Source organism: Talpa europaea, assembly GCF_964194135.1.
Source record: "Talpa europaea genome assembly, chromosome: 10".
NCBI classification, from domain to species: domain Eukaryota; kingdom Metazoa; phylum Chordata; class Mammalia; order Eulipotyphla; family Talpidae; genus Talpa; species Talpa europaea.
In genome coordinates this window covers 80,562,874-80,585,427 of record NC_140077.1, presented here as the reverse complement: position 1 = coordinate 80,585,427, position 22,554 = coordinate 80,562,874, and the positions used below count along the sequence as shown (strand labels likewise).

Genomic DNA, 22,554 nt, shown 5'->3' with positions numbered 1-22,554 from the left:
TCAAAATGACCCCCATTTCTTTGCATTCATTGTTTGTCATCCTTTCACATATCAAATGTATCTGACCTATGTAGACAATGGGATATTGTGGAAATATTGGGTGTTATTTCTGAGGATAGGTCTTAACACATGTTTGTGTTATGTTTCTGTCTTGGCACGCTCTTAAGTCATGTCAGGGAGCCACTCAAGAAGACATACGGTGGGGTCAAATTGGTAAGGAACAGACACATTCCAGCAATTGCTGAGAAGAGACTAAGACCTCTTGCCAACAGCTATGAGTGTGAGCCATTTAGGAAGTGGTGCCTGCAACGCCAATGGGTCTTCTCATAGCTGTGGCCTTTTTTTTTAATTGAGGTAATATTGCTTTAAACTCTGTATATGATTGAGAGGTACAGGATCACCTATAGTCCTAAGTCCTATACCAATTAGACTGACAAAATCAGATGTGCATTCCTTTACAATATAGAATTGTTATAGGGACATCCTTTTCCCCCTAACAGAATTAGACGACAAACAAATCCACATTCAGTGTTGCAAAGAAGGCACCATAAACACCTAACTGCATCTACAGCGGAGCTTTAGTTCATGCACACATCCCTGCAGCACCTAACATATACAGGCGCTGGGATGTTATATATAGTAAGAGATAATTGTTCCTATCGAATACAATTATTTTCCAAATGTGTTGGTTTTTATTTTTAATACAATTTATTGAAGCAACATTATATTATAACATTATATGCATTTCAGGTGACACCCAACACCAGTCTCAGTTTCCCTTAGCCAATAAAAGGAAACAGAGTTTGAGGAAAAGGAAAGTGGTTTAATTTGTTGATATATGAGGAGGGCCGCAGACTCCTGTCTGAAAGACCACCATCTTGCTCTTTGGCAGAGTACAGGGATATTTATACAAAGGCGGAAAAATGAGGGGAGATGGGCAAGGGTCTGCAAAAGGGATATAGGAAAGGTCAGCATGTCCTTTTGAGGCAGGCACATGGAAATTTGTCAACTCCTGATGTTTAACTTCCTTTTCTCTAGAATGCAAGAAGATAAACCTGTTAAGCAAGAAAGGAAAATGCAAGAGATAGGAGGGAGACAAACTTGTTAATGTTTATCTGACAGGACAGGAGGAGAAGTAGAATGCTTATCTGGTAGGGCAAGAAGAGAGACCGGTCCTTTGTAACTGCATCACAAGTGTGGAGGATCAAAAATCAACATCTATCTATCTATCTATCTACACACACACACACACACACACACACACACATTAAGTTCATCACTAAAAGTCCAATTCCATCCTTCAGCATAAAATTCATCCCTTTTACACAAGTAAAATTATTCATGGGTGTCATGGGTAATAAATAGTGGTAAGGAGAGCAGGATTCTCTATGAACTATTTTTATCTCATTTTCAGTGACGGCACTAACACAAATGAAGCCAGAATCCAAAGTAAGGTGAGATGCTGCCAAGAATGGATCCCATGAAAGAAGCAAAGAAAATAAAATTAAACATCTGCTCTGTTCAGGAAGAAGGATGCCACATGATCAAAAGAGCACCAATCTGTTATAAAAGGACTTTACCAGTCCTTTTATTGCCTCTCCTGGCCTGCAATTCAGTCCCTGTGAGGGGAAAAAAAAAATCCTGTAGGTAATAAGTTAGGAGATGAAGCATGGAAAATCAAGATGGGGAAAGAGAAGAAACTGATAAGGGGCCCTTCTCTCAAAACAGGGGAAACAGTGCCCCAAACAGATAGAGAAAATGTCTTAGCCTTTAATATAAATTTCTTTAAAAAATATTATTATAGTAGAATTGATACATGAATTACTGAACAGTTTCTGCAGTTTTGTGACTAGAAGTCCTCAAAGAAATTTTGCTATTTAAAGATAACTGAGAAAGTTCTGAAATTCATTCAACTCATACTATTTTCTAAAGTTATTTTTGTTCTGAGTACACTGATTTAGTCACATTATGATCTTGCCTAAAACCATATTTGTTCTCACTTTGTTTAGGGGATGAATTTTCACTTCTCTAGCACAGGTTAAAAGGCCTTGAAGTCTTGGCTTTGACCTCCAGACTTGGTTTCTAGCTCGTCTTCCCCAACAGTGTTATTCTAGCATGATGGTTCTCAACTCTGGCTACACATTGGACTCCCAAGAGGAGAAATATGCCAATATCCAGGTCCCATCTGAGAAAAATTAGACTAGAATCATTGTGAATATGCTTGGGCAGTGCACTAGGTTAGTCTAATGTGCTTGAGACTGAAAAGAGTTAGAAAAGTACTTCTACCTCGTGTTGTTTTTGTTCACAGTTTAACCTACTTTTCTAGTGCACTAATTCCAAATCAAATAAAAGTGGTGGGGCGGGGGGCATGTAAAAATAGCTGTACTGTGTTTCTTATTATTTCTCTAACATCCATACTTCTCTATGTGCTGGTCACATGCACTTCCAGTCTGTATGGGACAATTTTATGCACCTTCTCAATTCAGCAGCACTATTTTTGTTTCACAATGTACCTCTCCATGAAAATGCCCACATTCTGTAGGATTTTGAACAATTTCTAATTCTAAACATCATAGCACTTTTTAACTCTCTTAAAGCATTGCAGTAAGATACTTGATCACCAGTCTATCCCCTGCATAATTAAATATCACACTCTTAAGGGCAAGAAATCAGGTATGTTTTTTTGTTTACCTACTCTCTTGAGAACTATAATGATAAGGTAGGAAGGAAATCAGTGGACTGTAGAGTCCCAGAAGGCAATTTTGGTAAAGAATCAATTTGTTAATGCTGCTTAAAAGGAAATAAAGACCAATGATTAATAATGAGATTTAGCAATATGGAGATTTGTGAGCTAGAGAGGTAATTTAGTGCAGTGACTGAGTGTATACTTCAGAGACATTTGTCTGGATTTTAATCCCATTTCCACATTTTACTAGTGACAGTGCAGCTTGTGTGAGGATTAGAATAGTTCTTATAGTGTCTAGTAAATTATGTCAACTAGCAACATACTAGTGTGGCCTGTTAATGGTAATATTTTTACATAAGCAGTTTTATAGCAAATAAAAGCTTAATTGGAATAAATTTAATGAAAGTTTACCAAGAAAGGACTATATGTTTTCTTTTGAGTTATATTAACATAATGGAAAATAGCATTATGAGTTAATAGAGAACAATATTAAACCAAGAGTTTTTATTTTTAAAGCAAGAGAAATAACAACATGCTTTTATGCTAATGGAACATTTTAGTAGGGAAATTTTTCAGTGCAGGAGAAAGTTAATAGAACTGAAATTATGTCCTTGAGGAGGTAAAGAAAATGTGGGAATTGCTGTACAGGTAGAAATATTAGACTTAGAAATGCAAACAGTTCAACTTAAGTAAAAGAAAGCAGAGTTTATGATTTTTGAACATTTTAGGCATAGGAATAGTAGTGCTGGGGATAGTTCACAGAAATTCATTTCCAATTGTTTTGGTTTTCAGAGAGAGAAGAAAGACCAAATCATCAGCTTAAGAGAGACGAGTTGGTGGGGATTTGAGGGGAGAACTGGAGATGTGAAATAGGTGCCTGGAGAAACAAGAGTAAGTAAACTAAGGGACTATATTAGAATTGCCAAGTGGCATCACAAGCAACACAAAATTCAAGATTATTAATTTAACCTTGATTTTAACAGCTAATGGATGTGTGTGTTTTTCTCCTGCTTCACTCAGCAGCACAAATGCAGGTCCAGAAGTGTCACAGAGTTGAAATAAATCAGTATCTTGTAGGTGAGAGATAAATGTTGTGAGTAGATACAAAAAGACTGGTTATAATGGTGAACTGTTGCTTTTAAGATGGATTAGGTCAGTTAATGTATGAAGGAATGAGGGAGAATAAACATGGAGTAGGATCTATGGATTATAGCTCCCATAGGATCTAAAGCCAGATAGACATGTGAGTGTAAGTTCTAGAATCCATGCATCACTTTCCTCTCTTCACACCATTTACAATGTAAATGGCTACAGAGCACTCATCCTTCAGCTGTTCTTTAAGCAAAATGGACTAGAGAGTTCCATGACAACTGACCTTTTGCTCAATTCCTGGTATGCTACTCACGTATGCAACTCACCTCTTGGTATTTAGCCACAACTTGTCTGACCATGTACAACTGCCAATGCAAATATACCCGGAACCTTATAGAAACTAAAAGTATATATAAAGCCATGATTTCTTGTAAATAGGGCTCAGCTTTGGAATGTGAATCTGCTAAGCCAGTACCAGTACAATAGATCTGCTTCTTATTAGCCTCTGCATTTTCTCTTTGTGCCACAACATCCAGTTCACTGTCACCTCCAGAAACCTTCCCAAGCACCATAGATTAAATTAACTACTGTATGCTCTAGAACACACTATGCTCATTATTCATGAGCCATTAAAGTAATTGAATTAGGCATCAGACTTGTCACAACAGGCTTGATTGTAAGGTACTTGAGGACTAACTCTATGTCTTAATCTTGGCAAAAACCTTAGCAGGAAGTAAGCATTCAAAAAATGTTTTGGGGAAAAAAATGTTTTGGGGCCTCCCCTGGTGGCACAGGTGGTTGAGTGCAGCTCTGTGAAGCTGTCCACAGCCTCTGCACCACGGGTTCCATCCTAGCCAGCCAGCAAGATACCCACATGGCGTGGCAGACCTCTCCTGCCTCGCCCGCTGCTCCCCACAGCAGTGTACTTCGGTTGATCTGCCTATCTGTTCCCTGCTCTGTCTCTGGTGAATCCTCTCACCCTCCCACACATCTGGCCTGTACACCGGTTCTTGTATACATGAATAAATAAATCTTTAAAAAAAATGTTTTGTGGCACATGAAAATATCTGAGGAAACTCAAGTCCCTTGGTATGGCAGACAAAATAACAGTCTCCAAAGAAGTCCACATCCTAATTACTAGAACCAGTGATAATGTTACCTTCCATGGCAAAAGGGAACTTTTAGATTTGGTTAAATTTGACTATTGAGATTTTTTTGAATTATCAGAATGGATCCTGTAAAATCAGAGTCCTCATAAGAGAGAAGCAAGAGGATCTGTGCGAAAAGATGAGTTACAGTGATGCACTCCATAACAGGGAAAGGCACTAAGCCAGGAAATGCAGCAACCGCTAGCAAGTAGAAAAGGCAAAGAAAAGAATTCTTCCCTCGAGGCTAAGAAAAAAACATACAACTTTATTTTGACCTCTCGAGACTCATTTTGGACTTCTGACTTCCAAAATTATAAAGTAATAAAGTTGTGTTGTTTTAGTCAATAAACTTATGGTAATTTTTACAGCACCAGGAGGGAATTAATGGACATGGTTATTAAATTAAATATTCTGTTGGACAGTAAACAGTATACTCTCTACCTCTATAAAGGGATTGTAACAATCAGGACCAGAAGATAATTGTCCCAAGTGATGAAATTTTATCTGTTCCCACAAACACTGAGATTGCTATCTTCTCCCTTCTAATACCCCATCAATTCATCTTCAAGAAGAAGAATTAAATGAATTTCATTATGGTCATAGATAAGTGTGAAACTATTGTCTTCATGCCATGTGTGGTAATAAAATGATTAAAAAAAATAAGCCCCAGCATTACAGACATGTTTCACTTTAGTTGTAGACAACATTTATTTCCATTCCTACACACATGGTAGAAATTGCTTTAGCCTCAGAAACTGTTTGGCAAGTGACATGCAAGTGAATTCAAATTTCAGAAAATATTGGCAACCAGCTAATAACTTTTTGCACAGTCAGTTGTGAAAGTGACTTACAGTGACAAAATGTATTATACGCATGAAAATATTTAAACTTTCTGGACATATCATGAATTGTAAGGCAATGGGTATTTTATTTTTGATGTAGCTAAATGCACCTACAGCTTGATGGGTCCTCATAAGTAATAATCGGAATTGCCTATCAGAGGAAAGTATTGGAGTTATTTACAAAGGAAAAACTAACCCAATAACCCAAGGTGTCACCATTTTATGCAGAAATAAAGTGAATCTGGCAGCAAAAATAATGAAATGAGATAAGCCACACACTTGAAATCTTATATTTCACCTAAAAAAAAACCTTCATAAAAACTATTTCTAAATATGTATGTACATATTTAGGTATGTATAGATACATACATATATGTACATATTTAGATATATATACATATATATTTTTACTTCAACAGAATTTAAATAAATTGCACAAATCATTAAAGTCTTGTAATGACTCCAACCACTGCTCCCCCAAATGTCTGCATACTCCATCTTCTTTTTTTTAAAGATTTATTTTTATTTATTTATGCATACAAAAACTGGGGTGTAGGCCTAACGTGTGTGTGTGGGGTGAGAAGATTCACCAGAGAAAGAGTGGGGAGCAGAGCAGGCAGACTGACTGAAATACACTGTTGAGGGGAGCAGCAGGCAAGACAGGTGAGGTCTGCTGTGCTATGTGGGTCAGCTCCCTGGCTGGGGATCGAACTCATGCTTCAGTGGCTGGTGATAGCTTGATTGTGATGAGATTTTAACCCCTGCACCACCAGGGAGGCCCCAACTCTCTTATAATCTAATATTTATCGCTCATCTTACTATCTGAGTTCTCCTTTCTTTTGGTTCCTCTAAAACAAAGCTTTTTTATACCATACATATTTATCTTGTGTCTGTCACCCCTTAATTGTTGTGTAATTTAATTACCCATTCCAGAAGTTGCTCTCCATATAATTTTAATTTTACTCAGTAAATATCAGCATTTGTGTTATAATTACTGTTCAGTAGATTAAACAAAATTCTGTTTTCCTTACAACCCACCTATGACCTCCATTCATTTGCATCTTCCTTACAAAAGTCTTTTAACAAATCTTTTCAATTGTTTATATGTGCTATATTCACAGCTAATTTTCCTTTTCCCATAATTCCTAATTATATCTGTATTTATTAATTATTGATTAAGGAAAGAGCATGAACGTTATGGAAAAAACATACAGACGTGGGAGATAATTTCTGCTGCTATTTTGTTATGCATGCAAAATAAGTACATACCATCTTGAATTTCATTACACTTCTTCGTAAATGTAGATATTAACAATGTCTACTAGAAGAAAGAACATTGGAAAATGTTCAGAGGAAATGAAGTATATGAAAACATCTAATATTAACAAAAGCAATATCATTGTCTAAAGATATTGTTATCTTGAACAGGGCAATCTCTAGCCAAACAAGTGAACACTGTGTTTATCTCTGGTTCTATCTTCTCCAGCAACAACTACAAGAACCCAAACTTTAGCCTTGCCAGTCTCAAAGTGTGATTCATAGATCTTAGAAGATCCTTTGAGCTCCATGAAGTAAAAAATACTTTCAAAATAATGCTGCAATGGCATTTGCCAGTTTTACTCCCATGCTCTTACAAGTGTGCAGTGGAGATTTTCAGGAGCTGTATGATGTCATTATTGCATTGGAGTAAAGAAAGAGGCAAATGAGAATTTAGCTGTCTTCCATTGTTAAAAGAATTAGAAGTAGACATAAGGAAATGAAAAGATACTGCACACTCAGGTATTGGAAGAACTAACATTGTTAATATGTCCATCTTACCTAAAGCAGTACATGGATTTAGTGCCATCCCCATCAAGGTTTCAATGGAATTCCTCAAAGAAATGAAGCAAATATTACTAAAATTTACCTGGAACCACAAAAGACTCCAAATAGCCACAGCTATCCTGACAACAAAAGAAAAGCAGTGGATGTGTCTCACCCCCAGACTTCAAACTATAGTATAAGGCTACAGTTATAAAGAATAGTATGCTGTTGTTATTGATCGGGGAAAGAATAGAAAACCAAAAGGAAGCATCACAAGACCAGAACCTGACTCACACAGGGGGAAGAGGGGGTAGAGCGAAATAACATGATCATTAACCCAGCTATAGAAATCAAGATCCTTAGGCGCCAGTGCCTTTTCACAAGGCATAAGACCCAAGCAGGTATCAGACTGCTGCAGGGAGTAAAATATACACTAGGTTCCACTTAGTAAAACCTCATAAGAGCAGGGGTTACCCAAGGACCCCAAACTGTTAAGAGAGGTAAAACCTGTTTTGCCTATTCAAAAAGGGTGAGGCCATCATTGCATGCAAACACAAAGAGAGCAAACTCTTAGTGTGCTCAGATAGCTTTAGTTAGTGTGAAGTTCAAGGGCATAGAAAGAAAAGAAATGATTTCAAATAACAGACTCCTAATTGAAATCTGAATAATACCCATCCCCTTCTTTTTTTTTTAGAGGCATGTTTTATTTATTTGTTTGTTTGTTTGTTTGTTTTGTTTATGCATGCACTGGGTACAGTCAGAAGCGGGGAGGGTGAGAGAATTCACCAGAGCCAGAGCCGGGAGCAGAGCAGGCAGAAGGACCGAAGTACACTGCTGAGGGGAGCAGCGGGCGGCAGGAGAGGTCTGCACGCCATGTGGGACCCTCCTCCAGTGGCCGGCGCTGCAGAGGCCGCGGGCAGCTTCTCAACCCAGCGCTCAACCGCTGCGCCACCGGGGAGGCCCAATACCCATCCCCTTCTGAGCAAATAAGTATGGGGTGTTTTTAGCTCTAACTCTTCCTTCTACCTAGATATATGAATTATAAGAGCCTTTAAATATAGAAAAGAAATGTTCATTAGAGAAACATTTGATTATTCCAAAATTTACTAAAAAAAAGTGCTATATATTAACTATACACTTAGTTTCAAGTTTTAAAGCATGCATTGATTGTACTGACATACTGAAGCATTTATTTTCAAGGTTTAGAGAAATGATTTTCACTTTTCTTTTCTAACAATAAAGAAAATATATAGAGTTGTCTATAAGTGTGGTAAGGTAATAATTTGAAAGTTCCTTTTTTGTTTCCTGTATGGGTTGAAAATCAACATTTCTATCATTTTGTTATAAATATGTCTAAATCAGCTACTAACAGTAAAAATTACTAAGAAAAATTACTCCACATCATATCTGCAAAATTTGCCTCTGTTTCAAAATTTCTTATGTGAATCAGTGGTATATCCTGGATTTAGACACAGATTGAGCTCAAACTGCAATTTCTAATGGCACACTTGAGTTGCTCATTGAAATTCAACCTAAAATGCATCTTGTTTTATCTGCAATGCAACTTTTAAAACATGGATGATTTTAATAAAACATGAAAAAAACCCTAATGAGGTATGGATTCAAACTTCACACAATAAATTCTTAATATGTTGAAAACAGTTAAAATATTCTGTTCCTAATGTACATATTTTGAATTTCTTTGAACCAATTTTATGAGAAAACCTGAAGAAAAATTGTCTTCTTTATTTCTTTACAAAATATTGAGTATTTTGGCATTAGTGAAACGGATTTTAATTATGGGCAAAAAAATTCATATATAGAAGAAAAAATGAGCAGAATTTTAAGTGATGGTGATGAATGGTGCACAATTAACTTTAAATCATGATACTATTTGGGTGGGGAAAAGTAAGTGTTCTGCCCTGCAAGCTCCTTCAGCAATCCCTAAAGGGAAATTTATACATAAGAATGAACCAAGAAAGGTAACACTGTATCATTAATTGGGATTTTTAGTATCACATTCAAAAGCACAATTCTAGTCACTTAATCAGTCCCAAATATTGCACATCTTCTAAGCACTGTATTCAATGCCAGGGGCAAATAACTAATCATAATACCTTCCTCTTGGAGCATTTAGTTTAGTGGAAAACATACAGAGATGACAATTAACTGTGTAATTCAAACTGTGCCAAATGCTGCACAAGGTTGTGTGAGGGTGTCTACTAGTGGGGCTTGCTTATTGTGCAGAGCTGAGACAGAGCCTACAATTAAGCTGAGATTTGAAAAGAGAATGAGAGCCAAATAGACAGTGGAACAAAGAGGAACTGCATGCTATGAGGCCTAGAGGTGAGTAAAAAAAAAAAAAAAAACAAGAAAAAGTTGAACTTACATAAAACTAGCATGAAGAGTGAAGGGAGGGGAGTCTATGAAAAAGTCTTCAGGAGTGGGGGCCTCCCTGGTGGCTCAAGGGGTTAAGCACCGCACTATGAAGCAATCCACAGCCTCTGCAGCATGAGTTCAATCCCTGGCTGGCCAGAGAGCAACCCACATGGCACAGCAAACCTCTTCTGTCTCTCCCACTGCTCCCCTCAGCAGCGTATTTCAGTCAGTCTGCCTGTTCTGCTTCCCACTCTGTCTCTGGTGAATTTTCTCACCCCCCCACCCCCACATCTCTGGCCTATACCCCAGCTCTTGTATGCATAAGTAAATAAATCTTTAAAAAAAAAAGTCTTCAGGAGTGGGCAAGGGCAAATCTTACAAAGCCTTTCATGGTGCTTTATCCAAAGGTGACAAGGATCTGTTGTTCCAGAGAAAAACATTATTTAATTGAATCTTACAAACGTTGCCCTGACGGTGCTTCCCTGGTGACACAGGGGTTAAAGTCTCAGCACTATCAAGCTATTGTCAGCCACTGTGGCATCAGTTCGACCCTTGGCCGGAGAGCTAACCCATATGGCGCAGCAGACCTCTCCTGTCTCTTTGCTGCTCCCCTCAACAGTGTATTTCAGTAGATCTGCCAGTTCTGCTCCCCACTCCATCTTTGGTGAATTATTTCACCCCCTGAACCTCTGGCATACACCCCAGTTCTTGTATGCATAAATAAATGAAAATGAATCTTAAAAAAATACAAATATTTTCCTAACTATAATAAAGAAAATGCTTGAAAAAAATACACAGGAGAAAAGTTAGTCACCTACCATCAACCCGTCTCCTACTTTAAACCTAAAGCCCAACCAAATTCCCCTGGAAACATCTAAAACAGGTTATGTGCTTGTTTGCATTGTTTAACTTGTCTGCTGCTTTGTCTTCGATGAAATATGTTTTGTCATATTAAAGATTATTTTGAGTTGACTGTGTGTGTGTGTGAACTTTTTAAAAAAAAGATTTATTTTTATTTTTTATGCATATAAGAATTGGGGTGTAGGCCAGAGGTGTGGGGGGCAAGAGGATTCACCAGAGACAGATTGGGGAGCAGAACAGGCGGATCTACTAAAAAACGATGCTGAGGGGAGCAGACAGCAAGAAAGGAGAGGTCTGCTGTGCCATATGGGTCAGCTCCCTGGCCAGGGATCGAACTCAGGCCACAGTGGCTGGCAATAGCTTGATAGTGCTGAAACATAACCCCTTGCGCCACCAAGAAGGCTCCAAAACAGAGAAATTTTTGACCTACAGCCTAATAGTCAACTTTGAAAAACAGATTATGAATGCACTGAATAAATTACATGCGGTTCTTAATATAGCAAAGTCTGATACCTTATACTTTAGAATCAAATAATGCAAGCTTGATGAGATTCACCTGCTCATCAAGCTACATGTTGAATTACTCAAGCTTTGGTAAAAAAATATCGAGACCAAAGGCAGTCTGGAATGGCCCCCCACTCAGGTGATATCCTCTGAACTTGTAACAACTCTGGTAAGACGCTTCAAATCAAAAGGCAATCACATGTAATATGACCAGCATTGCTAATCTCTCCACCAGTTGTGCCAACAGAACCACTGCCCTTGTATGCTGAGTCTGAGCCTGCTCTTCCCATCAGTGCAACAAACTTTTGACAGGAGAGCTGTGTGCATTTCTGGCAGTGGTTTGCTTATTTGGATTTTGGAAGAATCCTACTTGAAGATGCACACTTGGGGCCCATATGCCAGTGAACACTTTTAAAAGGGTGTTTTTGAACAAGTAGGAGTCAACAGGCACTGAATGAAATTCAAAAGTATTGAACCTAGAAGGCCATCCCAGGCCCTTGTGAGAATCCTGCCCCTCTGATGTTGCAAAAGTGGCTACCGAGACCCAAACCACGCGCCGCCTCAACAGAAGTCAGAGAAATCCAACAGCATCACTCACCGGTTTTGGATAGGTAACAGTCTGATACAGAAATTTGCTATTCACCCTTGAAAAGACATTTTCTGAGGCGCCTATTGGGCACTGTAATAAAATATGCTACTGAAGAGGCTAAATTAACTCTGGTATCAGAGATTTTGATGAGGAAACATAGGAGGAAAACATTTAAATATGGAAGGAATATATTTTTTAATTCACTCATAGAAGGATGAAAAAGCTAATATTTGGAGAGAGGGCCTGTAGACAGAAACCTACAGTATTAGCCACCTGGGACAGATGCCACTGGGTGTTGCTGTAAATTGGTGAACAGATTAAGATAAAAACATTTCATGGCTGGCTAAAGACTGAGTATAGCCGTGCTGAGAGTATGAAGCCTTGGTGGCTGCAGCAAAGGGGTAATTCACACTTTTTGTAAATTTTCCTCCAGGAACATTACCAGGCATCCACAGGGAAACTAGATGAGACAACTGAATGTATAACTGAAAAGGAAAAAAAAACTTAGCCATAGTTACAGTTGGAAAATTCAGCGGTGCTTACACTGTAATTGATAAAACAAGTAGGAAGAAAATCAGTTAAGAATGCAGATGATCTGGATAATGCTGTTGACCAACATCACCTAACTGCTATTTATAGACTTTTCCAATCCCAAACAGCCTAATACATCTACTTCTCAAGTGCACATGGAACATTCACCATGATACACTAATATACTACAGTCTGGACCATCAAGCTTACCTTAGTGAAATATAAGTATAGAATCACAGAAAATGCATTCAGATTTTGTAACAGAATTTAACTAGAAACAATAGTGAAAACATATGTGAACAATCCCTTGCATTTGGAAACGAAATAACACATTTCTGCTGACCCATAAGTCAAGGTAGAAGTCTCAAGCAGAATTTTCAAATTTTTGAAATTTCTGGGATGTGTAAAATGTAAAGCACCTATGTAATTTATTTTCATTAGCGATGCATCACATTGAGAAAGCCCAACTGTTAAACATTTTATCAGAAGATTGGTCCATATCATGTGTGTGTATGTGTATATATGTATATTAAACTTTAATAAATTATAATTTAGCTAGGAATATTGATACCTCAGTAGATAAAGTATTTATCCCTTGGTTAATCAGCCTAACATTATTGATTTTAGAAAATGTGTGACACTTTTGGGGTCTAAAATTTCTCCTAGGCAACCAACTGGTTGCAAGTGGAATAACTACATTGTCTTTCAGAGCAACAATTCAAAGTTTTATTCTTAGCTTACTTTGTACCTTAAGACAGAGACTGGATATGATCCTTAATAAAGGAACTTCATAATTTAAATTAAACAGCCACAGGCATTACCTCCTGGGGAAGAAGAGTGAAATGAGGCATATTCCTGCAGACAAGCCCATCATCAATAATTAGAAATTTTTATATTACTGAAAAAAATTCACATTGGATTTATAATGTTGTGAATAATAGGAATTAAGTACTATGATATTTTTCCTGAGAAAAAAGAAATTGTATTTCCCCTTTTCTAGCAAAAGGAGTAGACTATAGGAGCCTAAAATGGCAGACATTTGCTGCATACTTATTAACACTGAAGACTAAACCACCCCCAAGAAGTTCAGAAAGGTCCTTCCTATTATGTATCACTTTGGCAAGTGGATTATTTGGAGTTGAGATCACCCTAGGCCATGCAGGCTCACTAAAACTTTTACTATTCCCTTAACTACCTCTTATAATCAAAATGTGCAATATTACACAGAATTTGGGTTATTACCAGAAACAGCCTTTCCATCTGATATTTATCTGTGCTTCAGGGAAATCATCTAATTACAGAGCATGTGCTGCTCTTCATATGAGTCACCACTCTTTACCATGTGAGTCCCTCTCCTGTCTCCTTAAAGGCCCAGGTCCCTATCCTAGACCCTAGCTCAGGATATACACTTCCATTTTGCTTCACTAACTTTATAATCCACATTCTTGTAGATTTTCATACTATAGGGGCTGGATGGGCACTGTGCAGGTTTTCTGATCCAGCAGGCTGGTAAAGCAGAGTCCTGTAGCCCTCGATGGCTTTCTCAGGCTTTTATTGAGCTGTACATGCATTGCAGCAACCAGGTACACAGCAAGCAGGGGTGCCAGAGGGCCAGGAGGCCAGCCCCTGGCAAATCTTCACTCTGTGCTTCTCTGGCTTCTTTCTTTTCTCTCTCCTGGCTCTCTCTCCTGCTGCTTCTCTCAGTGACTGTCTCAATACTCCTCTCGTGGTCCACAGAAGTAAACAAGACAGTTTGCAATAATGTAACAATTGCAGGCCCCATCTGGCAGGGCAATCCTAATGGTGGGAGGGCAAAAAAACCTGAAAAACCATTTACCCTACACATATGTAATTAAATTTATTGTTTTCTGTTATTAACCTGTATAAACTAATCTGATTGCATGGTCAGCTCAAGAAGAGCTCAGGAGTAGGAAGGAATTGTCCCTCACAGCCACACTTAATATGAATAACACAAATCTTGACATCATTTTTCCTATTATAATTTTATAGTTATGCCATGTTTCCTATAATCTAAATATTTTCTTTATCTTATGAAGCCCTTAAGATTTAAAATATTTTAAGTTTAATGATAATATATTTTCTTCTAGAATCTTTATAGACCTAGATCCTAGAAGGGTTCTAGATTCTGGAATTATTCTAGCATCTAGAATGTTTAAATGAATCTTGACTCATTCTACATTCTAGAATCTTAAAAAAATTTATAGTAAAATTTCTCTATTTTTTAAAAAAGATTTATTTATTTATTTCTGCATAGAACAGCTGGCATGTAGGCCAAAAGTGTGTGGGGGTGGGCAGGGTGGTGAGAGGATTCACCATAGAGAGAGTGGGAAGCAGAACAGGCAGATGTACTGAAATGCACTGCTGAGGGGAGCAGCAGGTGAGACAGAAGAGGTCTGTTGTGCCATATGTGGGTTAGCTTTGTGCCTGAGGATGGAATTCAGGCAGTAGAGGTGGTAACGCTGAGACTTAACCCCTGTGCCACCAGGGAGGCCCCATAGTAAAACTCTCTGTTTGCAAATGTGTTTTTAGATGTAATACCTCATAAGTAGCATTTTCTTTGTTCAATGTATTGTAATTTCAATTAATTTTAAAATTCAGTTAATTCAGTTAATTAACTAAAATTCAGTTAATTTTAGTTTAATAGCTTTGCTTTAAAGAGTGCAATACAAAAACCAGCTTTAAAATTGATAGTAATATCAATTAAAACATAGTGTAAGTGTAATGTGATAGGCTATTCATAGGAAATTTTATATTTAAAATAAAACGAGGATCTCTCTGGTGGCTCAAGGGGTTAAGATGCAACCTATGAAGCAATCCTCAGCCACTGCAGTGCGGGTTCGATCCCTGGCCAGGGAGCTACCCACATGGCGCAGCAGACCCTCCTGACTTACCCACTGCCCCCCGCAGCAGTGTATTTCAATACATCTGCCTGATTTGTTCCTCACTCTGTCTCTGGTGAATCTTCTCAACGCCCAAACCTCTGGCCTGTATGTACCCCAGTACTTGTATGCATAAATAAATAAATCTTTGAAGAAAAAAAAAAAATGAAACCTGAGTTTACAATGGAAAACTATTTCAACTCTGGCCACAAGATGGTGCTATCACAAAACAATTCTCAAACCAAATTATTAATATATTCCAAAATATGCATATTTTGAGATCCTTTTCCAGCCTAGTCTTTAAATTTTAAAATTCTCAACAATTAGTGCTTTTGCCAAACTTAATATTGCTGATACATATTGCTGATTGACTACCTCTTAAAGGTAGTCAATTTTAAACAAAATTTAAATTTCTCAAAATGTTCACGAAAAATAAGTCAATCTTCTTGAAATCTATATGTATTGTTGCTAAAACATATTTTAAAATAAAAAATAATATCATTTTTGTTTGTATTCATTACTATTATTTGTTTCCTATTATTTAACAGAAGGAACATTTCCTTTTCCTGTACCCATAGCAACATTTAATGTAACAGTCATAAACATAGCAAGCACTTAGGGAAATAACAAGCTTGGATAATGAGCTGAAGGAGATTTTTGTTAATTTGGTCAGGTCTTTAATCACCATCTGGATTTCCATGTGTTGAATGACTTCCAAGCCAGCAGAAGCAGCAAATAGTTAAAAAAATTCATGGATATTGAGTGGAATTCCTACCAAAATATTGTTTTCTGATTATTTGACATCCCTCACATTGCATTCTGTGGTATTGGGTCAAAAGGTGGTGATTACTATCACTGTTTTATGAGGCTAATAATATCAGGATTCCAGTGCTACAACTTTTCTCAGGTATAACTGTGTCATTCAGGGGTTAAAATTCTCAACAGCCAGAGGTTAGCAGTTTATGGGTTTTTGAGTCCAAGAAAAAATTTAACTAGAATTGAACAAAAGTTTTACTAGAATTGCAGAGACTAATGACCCAAAAATAAAAAGGAGAACTATGTACTACAAAGACTGCTCAATTGTAACTTCAAACAAAATTTAAATTTCTCAAAATGTTCATGGAAAAATAATTTCTACAATACGCAAAGAATATCTTCAGGAGGCCTCTTCTAGACAAGGGGTATGCAAACCCTGTCTGTTTCCACTGGCTTCTGATAAGAGCAAGAGTAGCGCAGAAAGCAGGTGAGCAAATGAGCATGATCATTTTCCAATGAAGTTGAAGTTTAAAAAAAGTGGAATTAAATACTTAGGAATAAAATTTTAAAAAGAAATACAACACTTTTACAGTGAAAACTACAAAATATTGTTGAAAGAAATTAAGGAAGACCTAAAATAAATGGAAATGTATGGCAGGTCCAAAGATCACAAGAGTGTTTTGTTGAGACCACAATACTCCCTAATTTACCCACAATAAAAATAATTCAGTTAGCTTTCTTTTTCAGTAATGGAAGCTCATCCTAAAACTCATATGAAAATGCAGAGAACCAACAGAGCCACTGTAAGGCCAAGATAGCACAGAGCAGGTTTTTTATGATCCAGCAGACAGGTAAAGGAGAGTCCTGGAGCCCTCGGTGGCTTTCTCAGGCTTTTATTGAGCTTTTACATGTAGTGCGGTGTAGGGAAAGGATGGGCACTGAGCAGGTTTCTATGATCCAGCAGACGGGTAAAGGAGAGTCTTGTTGCTCTCGGTGGCTTTCTTGGAGGCTGGGAGGCCTCCAGGCCCCAGGCAAGTCTTCACTCTGGGCTTCTCTGGCCTCTTTCTCTCCTTCTCTCTCCTGTATCTCTCTCTTCCTCTTCTCCTGCTTCTGCTTCTCTTCGTGACTCTCTCTCAATGCTCCTCCCATGGCCCACAGAAGTAAACAAGATAGTTTGCAGCAATGTAACAACTGCAGGTGCCCCATCAGGCAGGGAAATCTTAATGGGGGGAGGGCAGAAAAGTCTGAAAAACCATTTACCCTACATGTAGCAACCAGGTTGTAGGATAAGTAGGGGGGAAAGTGTCAGGCTTTTCTACCCTCCCACTGCGCATGTGCACTCAGCCAAACGGCATGGCGCCGTGTGGCGTGGCATGCATGGCGGGCGTGTGTGGGTGGCGTTGCATGGCGCAGTGCAGTACAGTGTGGTGCGGTGCCGAGGGCGGAGGAGGGGAGTGGAGTGGCAGAGCGCTGCAGAGTACAACGTCGACTAAAAGCGGGGAGCATGAAGACACCAACATGCCTGCTAGAACCTGTAATGGACCTATCTGGGATGGGTTGGTTGCGCAACATTTGGCGTAGACAGCAGGATGGTTCAAAGCAGGATGGCTGGATGCAGATGGGTATGGAACCCTTAGAAACCTGGAGAGGGATTCCCGGGTGGCCAGCCATGAGCAGATGGTACCTGATGGCCTATCTCCTCTCCCAGTGGGCACCTCCCCAGGAATGGCCAGAGGTAGATGGATCCCTGGTGCAGTTGCTACAGGCCCTATACAAAATAGAAGAGACCCAGGGGAGATACAGTGCCCGCGATGCAGCAGGGGCCATGGGATGGGTTTCTCACAGCTCTGTGGGAGTGTAGGCAGAAGGAGCGATCCAGAATCCAGCAAGTACGTGATGAGATGCAGGAAGAGATGTGGATACTACGACACTGTTTGAGGATTCTGGAGTAAGAAGTTTGGCGAAACCAACCCACCATTCCAGAGATGCCAGACTCCTTCCCAGGAGAGGAGGACCGGGAGGCTGGCCCTTTGCCCAAGTCACAGCCGGTGGTGGCAAACCAACCTGTGACTCTGGAGATGCCAGGTTCCTCCTCAGGAGAGGAGGAGAAGGCTGGTCCCATGCTTCAAGCCTGCCCAGTGGTGACTCAGAAGATAAAGTGGCAGTGACCTGTGGCCCCAAGGGGTGAGACTGCTGGACCACCACAAATGATGGAATTTACTACCTACCGACCTTACACCCAGGCAGAACTGGTGGACTTGGGCAAACAGTTCCACCAGAAACCAGGGGAACCCTTGGCAACCTGGCTGCTGCGTTTGTGGGACCTAGGGGTGGATGAGATTATTTGCACGGCACAAGAGATGGAGAGACTGGCCTCAGTGACTTTACACCCATCCTTGAGGCAGAGGCTGCAGAACAGCCGGTGGTAGGGCCAGAGCAACCACACCCTGCTGGAATGGATAATGGGGACTGAGGTTAGGTATTCCTGAATTGAGAAACAGCTAGCTATGGTATATGCAGCCTTACTAGCTACTGAAAGTATAATTGCCACAGCTCCTGTCTTAGTGAGAACCACCTACCCAATAGCTGGATGGGTACGGGACTGGACGACAAAGCCCCATAGTGGTACTGCTCAAATGCCCACTTTGGTGAAGTGGGGGGCTGCAGCCTGTCAACTAGCCCCTTAAGGGCAGAGTTGCAGGAGGTTCTCGGTCTGGTGACATATGTCAGTATGGAACCAACTTCAGAAGCCTGTGTAGAAGCCAAATCTGAAGCTAGTCCCTACAAGGAGGGGCGAGAACCAATTCCAGCAAACGCCTGGTATACAGATGGCTCCAGCCGGGGCCAGCCAGCCTCTTGGACAGCTGTGGCTGTGCACCCAGAAACGAAAACTATTTGACTTGAAACTGGAACAGGACAGAGCAGCCAATGGGCTGAACTGCGAGCTGTATGGATAGCGGTGGCCCATGAGCCTTCCCCTCTAGTAATTTGTACTGACAGTTGAGCTGTGTACAGAGGCCTGACACTGTGGACTTCCACGTGGAATCTCAATGACTGGAAAATCATGCATTGGCCATTGTGGGGCCAGGCCCTATGGAAAGATCTATGGGATCTAGGGCATCAGAAGCAGGTGACTGTTTATTATGTCATAGGACATGCCCCATTAGCCTCACCAGGCAACGATGAAGCAGATACCCTAGACCAGGTTCCATGGCTTGAAACTGCTCCAGGGCAGGATATTGTGCAATGGCTGCACAGATGCTTGCTCCACGCAGGGCAAAAGACAATGTGGGCCACTGTGCGTGCCTGGGCTCTACCTGTAACTTTAAAGGAGGTTCAAACTGTTTGTGAACAATGTGTAGTAGGTTCCAGGACTTACCCTGGAGAACTTTTGCATCCACAGACCAGGTGTTGTGGGGCCAGGTACCCCTGACACGCTGGCAGATCGACATCATTGGACCACTACCTTGCTCCAATGGACAACCAGTATGCAGTCACCTGTGTGGATACTGCTACCTGGTTATTGGCAGCTTATCCTGCCCCACATGCGGACCAAAAGGCAGTTTTGGTGGCACTGGCATGCCTATGTGCTGCATAGAGACATCCACTGGTAGTGAAGAGTGACCAAGGGACTAATTTTACAAGTGCATGGGTGCAGCAGTGGGCCAAGGACATGGAATGGAAGTTTCACACTCCCTATAATCCCAAAGCTGCAGGGATCATAGAGCATTATAACGGACTGCTAAAGCAAGGACTGAGAGCTACTGCCCCACTCTGACGCTGGCCGGGTGGAGCCGACATCTGTGGGATGTGCTACAAACACTAAATGAGAGGAGCAGGAAAGGTGGCCTGGCTCCAGTGGAGGCGCTGCTGCATCGCACCGCTGCTCCAATCCATCTGCATATACAAACTTCGGATATTTTGTTAAAGCCTGGATTTGGACATCAGGGCAACATTTTATTGCCAGCCCCAACTGGAGTGGACCCAGGGCAGACTGTGGACTGGGAATGGCCTTGGACTGTGAAGGCTCCCAACATGCACTGGGTGGCTCTAATGAGCCCATTAGGGTCGTGGCCTGGAGGCCAATTTACAAATAACACCATGGGTGACTGCACAGTGGCCGCCACAGGTACGTGTTACCCACCCTGGGGTGGCAGATCAGCGGACGATCCTAAAGGGGACATTTGTGATGACTCTGTGGCCTATTATGAGCCCTCCACTCCTGCTGCATGTAGAGCCCCCTGATGCCTCTTCGCTGGCAAAGCGAGTGTGGTACTCATGACTTGGAAGGCCACTGATGCCAGCTACAATATTGTCTTCAGACACAAAATTGGCTTGTATATTGCCAGATGGGAGGGATCTCCCATTACTGGTACCAGTGACTTCTTTATCTTTCCGCCCCTAGGAGAATTGAACTTAGTTATGTTGTGTGTATATACTGTTTGCTTTTGTGGGCCATGGCTTCAGTGCTTATGTTTGTTAAAGGAAACTTGTATATATTTATATATAGACTATATGGTGGGAAACCCTAAGGGGGTGGATTGTGGGGTAATAGGGGGGAAAAGCGTCAGGCTTTTCCACCCTCCCACTGCCCATGCGCGCCAGCCAAACAGCGTGGCGCCGTGTGGCCTGGCGTGCGTGTGTGGGTGGCGTAGCGTGGCGCAGTGCAGTACAGTGTGATGCGGTGCAAAGGACGGAGGAGTGGAGCAGAGTGGCAGAGCGCTACAGAGTACGACATCGACTAAAAGCGGAGAGCATGAAGACAACAACAGGCCTGCTAGAACTGGTAATGGATCTACCCGGGATGGGTTGGTTGCACGACACAGGTACACAGCAGGCAGGGGTGGCAGGGGGCCAGGAGGCCCTCAAGTCTTCACTCGGGGCTTCTCTGGTGTTCTTCCTCCCCTTCTTTCTCCCCTTCTCTCTCTTACCTCTCTCTCCTGCCTCTGCTTCGCTTGGTGAATATCTCAATACTGCAGTCATGGCCCACAGAAGTAAGCAACACAACTTATAACAATGTAACAAATGCAGGTGCCGCATCAGGTAGGGCAATCCTAATGTGGGGAGGGCAGAAAAGCCTGAAAATCATTTACGCTACAGCCAGACAATCTTGAAAACAAGAACAGATCAGTCCCCAGACTGATTTCAAAGTCACTATAAAGCAGCAGTAATCAAGACAGTGGGGTACTGGTACAAAGGATAGACATCCGTTCCCTGGGCACACAAAACTGCGTGAAAAAGAATCCCTATCTCCTGGAACTCAGAGCACATTTACATCTCTAATTCCACATTCACTTTATTGAGATTCATTCTTTCGAATATACGATGGATGAGTTCTATATGCAGCAGGCATTTTGTGAAGCTCGGAGCTTAAACAGTCGAGTAGCCTGACTTTGTGACATTCATAATCTCTTGGGAAAAAAGAAAATTTAAGCCAACAAACTCATGATTTTAATGTATGAATTCTGTTTTGGCTTATAGTCCAATAACTCAAAAAATCTCCCACAACAAAAGTAGATATCCTAGTTAAATATATATATATATATATATATATATATACAAACACAAATATACATACACTTAATTATCATATTTCAGAAGACAGCAGAATGCATATTATTTTCCCATATTTGGATTTGAATATTCTTGATATTTGAAGTTCAAAGAATTTTGTATTGCAATCAAAAAGTAGTTTTAGAAATTAAGTTTGCTTACTTTTTATAATCCTGATCAAAATGCTTAATCTTACAACCACAAAATGACAAGTTTTGATGAAAAATATTCAGTCTCAAAAATATTAAGACCCATTAATACTTACTTCCTCACTCTTTGATTCATCTTTCACCTATTCACTGATTTAACAAATATTTGCTAAGCAACAGCTATGGACCAATCTCTATAACAGGTGTTGGAGTTAAAATGTTGAGCTACAGGTATAATTTCCATTACCAGGGTGTTTAAATAAACTGGCGGGGACTGACAGATATCATTCAAATTCAATAAAAGTACAATTATATCTGAGATATATTTGGTGTTATGGAAGCTTATCCTTGCCAATAAGTAATGCCTTTGGGAAATGCTTACATACATCCACACTTGTCTGTTTCCAATTTTTACTCAAATTGATACACTTTAAACACTACTGCTAGGTGAATTTTCTGTCAAGCAAAAATTTGGTAATTTTAATAATCCATGCATTTTTAGCAATCCCCTCTCCAAAAGCTAGAGTTCCTGCAATCATATTGTCACAAATTGCCATCTGTAGGGTAAATGGTTTTCAGGCTTTTCTGTCCTCCCACCATTAGGATTGCCCTGCCTGATGGGGGCACCTGCAGTTTTTACATTGTTGAAACTGTGTTGTTTACTTCTGTGGGCCATGGGAGGAATATTGAGATAGTCATCAAGAGAAGCAGAAGCAGGAGAAGAGGCAGGAGAGAGAACAGAAAAAAAAGGCCAGCGAAGC

The 22,554-nt window shown here is 40.2% G+C and overlaps 1 pseudogene across 1 annotated transcript in view; it reads right to left on the bottom strand.

The window, feature by feature from the left end:
- Positions 1 to 17,446, bottom strand: part of LOC311178822 (inorganic pyrophosphatase-like) — a 32,662-nt pseudogene extending 15,216 nt beyond the window's left edge. Inside the window, exon 1 of the transcript in view lies at positions 17,442 to 17,446. The product of the transcript in view is annotated as an inorganic pyrophosphatase-like (transcript). The remainder of the gene's footprint in view (positions 1 to 17,441) is intronic.
- Between the last annotated feature and the right edge of the window lie 5,108 nt (positions 17,447 to 22,554).